The 10,854-nt window shown below is 37.3% G+C and overlaps 1 pseudogene; it reads right to left on the reverse strand.

Annotated features, from left to right (window-relative positions):
- Positions 1–4,971: 4,971 nt before the first annotated feature.
- LOC143876610 (E3 ubiquitin-protein ligase PUB23 pseudogene) lies at positions 4,972–6,385 on the reverse strand (annotated as a pseudogene).
- Positions 6,386–10,854: the final 4,469 nt, after the last annotated feature.

The raw sequence follows: 10,854 nt of genomic DNA on the forward strand, positions 1-10,854 counted from the left end.
CAAAAATGGAATTTCCACCCGCTTAGATATGGAACAGTTCTCCACGTATTGATTGGTATGGATCCCACGTAAAATAAATTAGAAGGAGAAATGGGTCTCACTGTTGGCACTTACAAAAGGGGAAAATATATAATCACCCCCTTTTCTTCTTGGGACCAACCCCTTTAAAAGTGAAAAAAGTAGTCAAGTAAACAAAGTTTTAAACTTCTATTTCGGTTTCCGTTTCAGTTGTCAGCTAAATGGAAGCGTTTCTGTTTTGATTAGAAATTTAGGTGGAAATCTAGTAAAATAACAACAACATACAGTAATATATGACTGGTTGAATTTAAAGATGAAACTTTAGAAAGGGAAATGATAAATGCACCCCTTTTCATCACTTGGGACACACTAGTGCAGTGTACGTGGCAATCAAATCCGTTGAATCCTTCTGACGTGAAGTACATCAGCCCCTGTGCAGTCATTGATATATTGCTGGGCGTCCCGAGCGATGAAAATGGGCGCATTTATCATTTTCGTTTAGAAAATACTAGAATAAGTACAAATACATACTAGAAACCATCACGTGAGCAAGACTACCATCCATATATGGTTTAAAAGCACTGGACACCCAGTGACATGCACTCTCGCATCTGTTTGATTATTTGATAGATACACATAAATATACACACATGCGCCAAATTTCACATGTAATTCATATAAATAGTTATATATAATTATTATTATAATACATGCACCAGTCATCGTATGCAATTCATATAAATATAATTTTGCATACTGCTATTACACTTACATTTTTTGTATATGTATTTTGACCGTTTCAGTTTCGGTTTCAGTGGGATGGAAGCAAAAAACAACTTTGATAGTTTAGTGTCAATTTTAGTAAAAATTTAAAACAATGATCATAAATACACTAGTGGGTTGGCACTATCACTTCCCCTACAAGAGTTATTAATTCCATTAGTGGAACAATGTGGCCCCGTCGTTAGATTGTCCTAAGTATCAATCTTGGCACCCACATGACAGATACGTGCAATCCAATTTGAGAAACAACCAAACAACGGGGTTTCAAACTTTCAATCCCATGCCCAAAAATCATAAAGTCTAGTGTCTACAAAAATCAACCCTTTGGCATTTGGCTGAAAAACCTAAAAGATGCTTTATAATCCAAGGGCTAGGATGATCCCATCAATATCGAACGCGGGTCTTATTTGAAGTTGAGAAGAACTGATGGAGGAGACTTAGTCTGTGGTGGGTAACCTTTGGTGACAAAAACACGTGGTCATTTTCAAGATTGTTTTGCTTAATTAATTGATTTCGATGGAGACAGTCAAAGAAAGTCTAAATCAATTGAATCTGATTTAGAAGAAACTTGAAGAAGCATTTATAATCTGAAAATCCTGGCATATTCACCGCCCATTGTTTTGTTAATCGTTTGCCTATTTTTATACTCTCAGTTTCTGATCATTGAGGCGTGGAGCTAAGACCACCACAAAACATTAAAAAAATTAAAAAATTAGACTTATATTTTTCCAAACACATGACTTTATTTATTAGAATATTTGGGCTGTTGTTTGGTTGTCTCGTTGAATTGAAGAGGCAATTAAGTGCTACCAATGCCAAGTGTAAAGAATAGCAAAAAAATTTCCTTAATAATTTCGAGAGTGAAAAAATCATCTCCCATTGGTGTTATCTAGTAGTTAGGGGTACAATTTGAGTCGATTTTTGGGAATTTGGTTGAGCTTTTACCATGAAATAGGTTCAAGTTTGGGTTGATTCCAATTAAATTTTTTTTTTTTTTTTTTTTCAAAATCTCAACCTAAACATGACCCAAGTTTCACCTTTACTTGGAGATGAGTATGAACATGGTAGTATTATTTTGAGAGTTAACCTCGCTGGCATATATATAAACGGTTTCTAGCTTAAAGTAGAGTGGGGGTCCACATTGTTTGGTTGATCTAAAGCATTCATTTGATGGGCCCTCACATAGATAGGGTGTGCCCATGATCATCCTAACCCCTCGAACTGTGGAGGCAAAAAATGGACAGATTTGTGAAGGTTTATACACATCCATTTTACCTTCACAAATTGTCGGGTTGGGATGATCCTATGGAGCTGATTTTTTTGTAAGAGAACACACTCACATTTTAAGACTTATTCTTAAAAGAATATTTTTTTTATTGCAATCATATAATATTCATCTCTATTTGGTAATAAATAAATTACCCATACCTCTTTTGATCACTCAAGTATTTCATGAAATACTCTCTAGAGACCCATGATGACCAATTCTCAGATGAACATCTAAAGGTTGGCTGATATGTAGATGGACTGAATTGTATATAATTGAATTGCTTACCTCTTACTTATGTATAGTTTGTTTTTGTGGTGCAGGGTGTATGAAAATAGAAAGAGGGTGGAGTTAGAACTCTCTAAAGTCAGTTTTTTAGTAGTGTGAATAAGTCTGGTAGAGTCAGAACTAGGAAGATTCAAGGGTGTGTACTAGGTACTTCAAAAAGACATGGTAGTTTGCGGTGATAGGGGACTGGTGTCAACATTAATGAAAATCTTTAGGTGGCTGGAAAACAACCCAATGTGAAAATTGTTGGGAGTTGCCATGTTTCTCACAGGTTGTGGATTTCGTATTTGAATCATTTCATCTAGCGAACTCAATTCTGATTGGATACCCACTTCTGGAAATTATAAATCAAAATCAATATTTGTTAGTTTTGTGAAAAGTTATTGTAGTCTTCTAGGTAGTTATTATGTGTGGAAAATGTAAGCATCTTTTGTGTTTTCTATAGCCCTTAATGTTTAGGTTAGAATGTCAAATTGTCAATGTGGATTTCCTAAGTTGTTGGTTAGGATTCCTAAGGCACTCATGGGGACTACAACTAGGTGCTTGATGTATTTGCTATTTTAGGTGTGTCTTGTGTAGGGGTGGACATGGTTCGGTTCGGTTCGGTTTTGGGGTATACCCAGAACCGAACCATATATAATCGGTTCCCTGAAATTGGAACCATAACCGAACCATATATGTTTGGAACCGAACTGAACCAGAACCATAAATAATCGGTTTGGTTTGGTTCGGTTCTGGGTTTACCCAACCTTCACCAAATGTAGATATTTTGCCTAATCATATTTATAATCGGCTCGGTCCTGTTTATATATGAACTACAAAGACTAACATGCACGAATTTGTAATAATCAGGCACAAATTTGCACAAATTTGGACAATGCAAAAATTATATATGACCTACAAATATACACAAATTTGGAATGATCAAGCACAAATTTGGGGGGTGAATTAAAATTTTAAAGGCAAAGGAACAAGTTGAAGAGGGGTGAATTAAAAGGGGGTGGGGTGATTTTATCAAGCGATGAGGCATTGGGTTTTAAGGTGAGGGTCGGTTCTCGGTTTGGTTTTCGGTTCTGGGATCCCAAACCCAGAACCGAACCGAATTTCCATCGGTTCCAGGATTCAAAACCGGAACCGAAACCGAACCGAACCGAACCATATGTGCCGGTTCGGTTCGGTTCGGTTCCTCAGTTCGAACCGGAACCATGTCCACCCCTAGTCTTGTGTCTATAAATATGAAGTCATTGCTGTAGAGATTGTAAGCTTAGAGAGGAGCTTCAAGGGAGAAGATGTGTAGAGATTTTAAGGTAAAAGGAGAAAGAACACCAAGTCACTTGTAAATTGCTCTGATATACATAAAAGTCTTGTTATTTTGGTGTTACATATGTATTTTGGTGCCATGTATCTCCCAAGCTCCCTTGCCTTGCTCTTATGATCACAAACACGGCATTATTGATCCATTCAGAATGGGCCAACACCCACAAAAGATTTAAAATAGTTGGTCTTTGAATCATATTAAGACTCTCATAATCTTATTTTTTGAAACCCTTTGTCAACCAAGTTTCACCATTTTGAATTCACTGTGTTCCTAAAGCGATCTTCATCAACTTGTTTACATTGAACTAGTGAGAAATCATATAAGAATATCATCCATGTCTCTTACTGCTTGGATTGAATTAAGGAAGACAACTAGGCTATCTTTCTTAAAAGAGGATAGCACTCCTCCCAATTGTTAACTTACCAACTTCTCCAAAAGCTTAAGCTAGTGGAGAAAGGCAATATTTAATCTTTTATACTTTAACACTCCCCCTCACGTGTGGCCCCACTTTCTAGGGTTGGCCTACACGTGGCACATGTGGCCCCACTTTTGGGTTTAGCCATTGCATGTGGATTTTGCTATCAAGGAGGTTTGAACCCAGGCATTTGCTTTGATACCATGTTAACTTACCAACTTCTCCAAAAGCTTAAGCTAGTGGAGAAAGGCAGTATTTAATCTTTTATACTTTAACACCAATGACCACCAGAAGTTGAGGAAGAGGTAGAGAATCAGGACATTGAGTCAAAAGATGATAGACCTCTTGGAACATTAGGGGCTTTTCATCCTAACTATAGCAATGTGGAAAGGGGTGTATCTAGTTTGTTTGGAACTCAAAGGCATTCCGCATTAGAACCATTCATGAAGGATCGCAGGAAGTTGACCTCGATGAGCTTGAGATTAGTTTCTTTGCCATTGGTTTGCTCATAGTTCCCTAGTTCTTTTGGATAATTTGAGTCCTTTGTTATTCCCTATCTAGTGTGTCTCAAGGATAGGGCTGATGTTTTTTATACTTAAATAGATCATCATCTTTCTTTTCATTTAATAAATTGGCAAGGTTCCCGCCAAACCCAGCTTACCTATCAAAAAATAAAAAAACTTGAAATCGAGTTGCATCTTTGAGAATTGGATAGGTATTCAGTTAGTTTCAATCGAAGGATACTTTCTCTCATGCGTTAGTAGTGTTAAGGATTTTTGCACCAATAGTAGGTGAACAGACATTACACGTGACATAGCACCCAAGAAATATTAATTTCCTTTTAAATTTAATTTTCAAACTGTATTTTTTAATTTGTACAGATTTCTTCTATAGTAATAAACAATTTTTCATATAAAAGACTTTAATTTCATAACAAAATTCCCATGGCTAAGCTTTTGTGCCATTTTACATTGACATTAATTTTCTAATCAAGGATACCTAGTTAACAAATAAACAGCTATACAAGGAGAATTCTTCCACATATTCGAATGCAACCTAAGAATACTTCTGGCCTTCTCTTTCAAATTCGCATCACAATCTGCTTGCATAACCATGCAAAGCTTTGACACGGCTCCAACCCTCAACATCTCTTGAAGAACTTCATTTGTTGCAGAGAACTTGCATACAGATGAGAGAATCCCAACAGCATGCTCATCAGCTATTGGTGAAACCCTCAAAATCCTTTTCGATAACAAAGCAATGCCCCCTTCATGGCCCACAAGACATGCTCTCCCATCAGCACAAGCACATAAATTATCCAATATACCCAAAACCAACTCAGTTATTCTTTTCTCTGGCGTTGAAAGTTCCAGCTCAATCAGCTCAAAAACTGCCCCTGCTTCCACAATTTTCATTCTATTAATTCCCCAAGGACCTGCCTCTAGTAAAATACGCAAAGCCGCTTTTGTCACCGTTTGAGAGATTCTATCTCTCAAAACCCTAGTTATTGCTTCAAAGAAATTGAGCTTTAATCTCTCCAAAAAATGCAAAGTGGCAATATGAAAAATGGGTTTTAAGATTAGTACCACGTGAGTCTTTGCTGTCTGATTATCACTAGAGCCATGTTGTAAAACCCATGTTAAGGAATCGATAAAATCGTAACTTTCCATGATGAGAAGCTTTAATTCAGCAGGAGGAATCTGAGCTAAGTAGAGAACATCTAGACCTTCCTCTACTAAACTCATTTGGCCTTCTTTAAAACAAGTTACAATCAAAGATACCATGACCTTTGCTAGACCAGCCTCCTTCATATACCTTCGATTCCTTTCATTCTCAGATGCAAGGCTTGAAAGTTTCTTCAACAAATTTGATTGTAAATGAGGAAAATTTAGGTCTTGAAGGAGTTTGGTTATTTGGGATTTGTCTAAGAGGGCTTTTGGCGTGGGAATACGATCGACTCCATTTGAGGCGTTAGCGGTACACCATGATTGAATTAATCGGCGGAGAGTATGGTTTGGGGTGAAATCATAATAATCATCGGGTAAGGGTTGTTTTGTGACAGGACAACTTTTGTTCTTCGCGTTGAACAACCATTTCTCAATGCTCTCTCGATCGTATGTTATGCCTGTTGCTATTGTAACGGGGTCTTTCATGATCTGTAGAGAAATGGGGCAGATGAAATACTGTGGAATTTCAACTGCATCCATGGAAGATAGACAAAAAAGAGAAGAATAAGAAGGAACTATGGAAGCAGTAGTTGGAAGAATATGACCATGGAAAGAGCATGAAGGTAGAGATTTTCAGCTTTTACAATGCAACGAAGGGAAGCATATTTATAATAGTGCAATTATAAAATTTTCCATGGAGAGGGATGGTTGGATTTTTTCTATAAAAGTCACCGATTCTGGAATCACCCAAATCGCGGTATTTCTTGCACTTGGTATTTCGTGAGAAATTGAAGTTTTCAGATATGCGTTTAAAAAAGCAACTGTACTCTTGCTAAGGTTTAAAAAACGCAATGGGAAAATAGACTAATGCGAAAAACTATACAGTTTATGCTCCTTCCTAAAAAGAAACATTTATTGGGCCCTACTTCTAGGGGTGAAACTCTGGTCGGGTTGAGGCCAACTCTATCAACCCTAGCCCAACCCGAGATAGCTTTACCTTAACCCTAACCGGACCCAACTCGAGCCTCATGTTGAGGATGGTCAACCTTAACCCAACCCGCCTTTAAATCTCTCGACCCTAACCCAACCCATCTAACCTGTTTTGGGGGTTAGGTTGAGTCAGGTTGGGTTCGGGTTCACCTAAAGGCAAAGAGAAAAAAAATAACCCTAAGAAAATCACGATAAAATTAGAGGGCGGAGGATGGTTTTGGGTCAGATTGGGTTGCCAAGGCCTCAGCCCTAACCCAACCCAAAATTAAATCGGGTTGGCTTTTCCCAACCCAACCCAAGGAAATGCCAACCCTACCTAAGCTAAAATCGTGTTGAACCGGTCAAGTTTAGGTTGAGCCCGACCCAAGTTGACCCCTTCCTACTTCTGCATCATTTAGATGATATTAATCTAAACGGAATTCAAAAGTTTAGCCAAATGTCATGCAGAACGCCGATGATCCTAAGCCATTGATCAACGAAGAAGCTAATGCATTGATTTTTTCTCCCTGTAGTCGTTTATCTTAAACATGTGATGTCTGTTATGGATGGGGCTAAGAACATATAGACATGCCCAAATACTGTCTCATGATGTTCTACAAGATCAATGGTCTGTACATGCCCATACATTGTCTTTTGGGCTAAAAATATTACCTTAAAAGCGACTTCACTTCCGCTATCAATGGTAAAACGGCAGTGTGTTACTTTTTTGCTATTGATCGGAAAAGTGACTTTCTGCATACCCATTCTCTATTCGTAATTGAGAACAAGTACCCAGAAAGTCACTTTTGCAACCAAATCTAGAAGGAAAATTATGGGTCCAACAAATGGGCACATGGAGAATGTATTTGAAATCAAGACCGTTGATCTTGTAGAAGATCATGATTCAACTCACATAGATTGGTCCAATCTTGAACAGACATCCCATGGGAAAAGATTATGGAATACAAAAATGAAATTAACAAACCATTAACCTAAGAGAAAGGAGGCTAGAAAAAAATAAAAAATCATCAAAATCTCGTGACATATTTCTATTTTCGGGATAAATCGAGAAACACGTTTGGAACGTTCAAAGTGGTGGTGGGCCCTTTCTAATAATACGAGTAATAAGTAAAATGAAGGAAACGGGGTGCATATATCAATATTAAGGAGTCGGCGGCCGACGAAAGCAGTTTCAAACGTCAAAGTCTTCTTTTTAGGGGTTTTTAGATTTGATCAAACCCCGAAGTTTGTGAATGTGAGAGTTTCCTTTGACTTGGACTTTTACTGTTACAATCCCGCTCTCCCCATTTGAAATCTTCTACAAAATAGTATGGACATGGGCCCACCCATGTGAAGCCTTTGTTGCTCTCCAGTGGGTCCCACTGGTAAGGGGCAACCCTTAGCAAAGAAGGAATCTATCGTGTTTTTTCTCGGTTCTGATGTGGGACCTCCAAAATTGGGAGTACGCCCTTAACTCGGCCTTGATTGAAAACGCTCCCCAAGTGGGGCCCACCACCTCTTTGTGATGGTGGTCTAATGGGAGTTCTAGATAGTGGTCCCTGGCCCAGTGGATGATTAGTTGTAACCATGGTTTTAAAATTCGACAGAAATCCGAAATTTGACCGGACCGAAACAAAATTGACCGGAAACCGAAATTTCCGAAATGTCCCAAAATAATATTTTTTTTAATCCTTTACGACCGAAGTTACCGAACCGGAATTTCGGCCTAAAAAACGATATTTCGACAGCTTTTACTAAATTTCGAACAAACTTTCATGATTTCAGCTGAAATTTCGGTTTTTGGAAGGACCGAAATTTCGCCCGAAATCAAAATTTAAAACATTGGTTGTAACCACTATAAATGTGCCATGTGTACCGTGGAAATTGAGGTCGAATATCAATTTTTGCAGTCCTATTCAATTTTTGGAATCGGAATTGGCGGAGATCGGACTTGGCATCCTATTCTGATTCCCAGTCAACGGAATGGGGAAAATGAAATTCAATAAAAAAAAAATTATTTTGAGGGGGTGAATTCCGAATTCAATTTCTCGGGGTTTATTTGGATGCACATAATATAGAAGTAGAATAAAAGTAATACGGATTCACATTTCTTTACTTACCCTTTTCTCTTGATTTGAGAGGAAAGTTAAACAGTGCAAAACGCTTATCACTGAAAATTTTATGTCCAACAACAATGACTGAATGTTAATAGTAAATTAGGGGTGTAACTTGGGTTGGTCGGGTTGAGCTTTTGCTAAAAAAATGAATAGGAATCAACCCGAACCCGACCTGATTTTAAGGTAAAAGCTCAACCGAATTCTCCAAAATCGACCCTAGTTGCACCCCTATAGTAAATGAGTAAATGAAAACCAAATTAAGCTAAGAAATGGGAAACGTGTAATAGGATTCCGATTCCAGCGCATCCCGAAAAGCAAAAAGCACCTATGAGTGTAGGCTAGATATGGTACCATTCTAGAATTACTTGTTCAGACTCCTTTAAAAAATAGACGAAGTAGGAGAAGAAATAGGGATCAACATCAAAGATTAAAAAGTAGAAGAAGAAGAAAACCCATATAACCAAAGGAACGTTGTAGATACGTTCTCCAAGTAAATTTGATAATGAGAATGAATCATAAGCCGAAGCTATTAAAATATGATACGAAGTTTCTCGAATTTGAATAGCTATACATAAAATTATCCATTCTTTTTTTCCCTTTTTCCTTTTTTCTTTATGTGATATGGGCACTCCCGTGTTCTGATAATGGAACTCCTCACTTTATTATTCACTATTCAGTATCTTCTTCTTTTTTTTGCTTTCGGCAGCATATTGAAAAGAGTAAATTAGAGAAAGGCTTGTGATTATTAAAACAAAGGATTGCAGATATTTCTTCTTTCTTAAGTAATTATACTCTTATTAATATCAGATTTTTTTTTTTTTAACTCAAAACGGTTTGGCTGTATTAATAATCAGTTTTTTATTTTTCAACTTCGAACAAAGGGTAAAAAATCATTAAAAAAAGGAGGGGGGGGGGGGGGACTTGGAACAATTTTCAAACACTTTTGGTCGTATGGACCTCATTCAGACTGACTAGAATTTTAAGCTCACGATTTGATGGGCTATTCCACAATTAGGCCGCAATGGTTGACCGATTCCAACCTAGCATATGTGCCATTGAATAGACAGAGATTGGAGGCAGATTAACTACTTTTTTGGTGTTGTCTGTCATGTAAGAAATTGATGACAATTCTGATAGAAAGAAGAAAAAAAAACAACTTTGATGGTGTGAGGACTACTAAGACCTGCCTACTATTAGTATAAGAATCATTTAAAAATCATCATCAAAGACTAGTATAGTTGGTAACTCGGTCTAAGTATCTAGATGAGGGATAGGGTTTGTATTTAGCTTATGGAGAATTATATCACTTTTTTTCCAAGCATTTCCACCCCTTTGTTTTTGCCTTTTCTTGATAAGTCAGATAAAAGGGAGTGGAAATGAGGAATGCATTTTTTTGAAGGAAAATACTAGAATTTTACGAAAGGACGAGAAAGAATGAGTGGGAATATTGGAAAGGAGAGGTAGAAAGATGATTACTGTTGGAATTTTGTCTCGTTTCTCACTGGAGACAATGTGTGTCGTTGCCCACTAGAGATAAAGGTATTCTTGTTTGACTGTGATAGTTGTTTTGAGAGATCTCTCTTAGTTGAACTAGGAGTTTAGGTTTTGCTTGGACGTTAGGTGCTCTTTGATTTGATCTTCCAGGTTGTGAGAATTCAAAGTTCAAGGATTAGAATAAATGATTGTAATCTCGTGTGCTTGTTGCTCATGGTAAAAGATACTTTCTAGTTTCTCCTCCGTTAATATATATGTAATGTTGTTGAACTACAGATACTCGTTATTGTGAAGATAGGTAGGCTATGTATTAATTTCAATAAAGTGGTAATTGAGCTATTAGAACAATCTAATTGGAGACCAGTGAAGTTAAAAAGATTGACAGTAATTCTAATTGGAGGTGGAGTTTTGTCACAAGATGACTTGTTTTGGATCTCTTGTGTGATATGGTTTTGATTACAAAATTGTGTCGATCACTTGAAGGAGGTTTAGAGAGATTGGGTGAGAGAAAATGAGCA

Source organism: Tasmannia lanceolata, unplaced genomic scaffold (assembly GCF_043159265.1).
Source record: "Tasmannia lanceolata isolate RefF3 unplaced genomic scaffold, GAP_Taslan_0.1 ptg000005l, whole genome shotgun sequence".
NCBI lineage: Eukaryota > Viridiplantae > Streptophyta > Magnoliopsida > Canellales > Winteraceae > Tasmannia > Tasmannia lanceolata.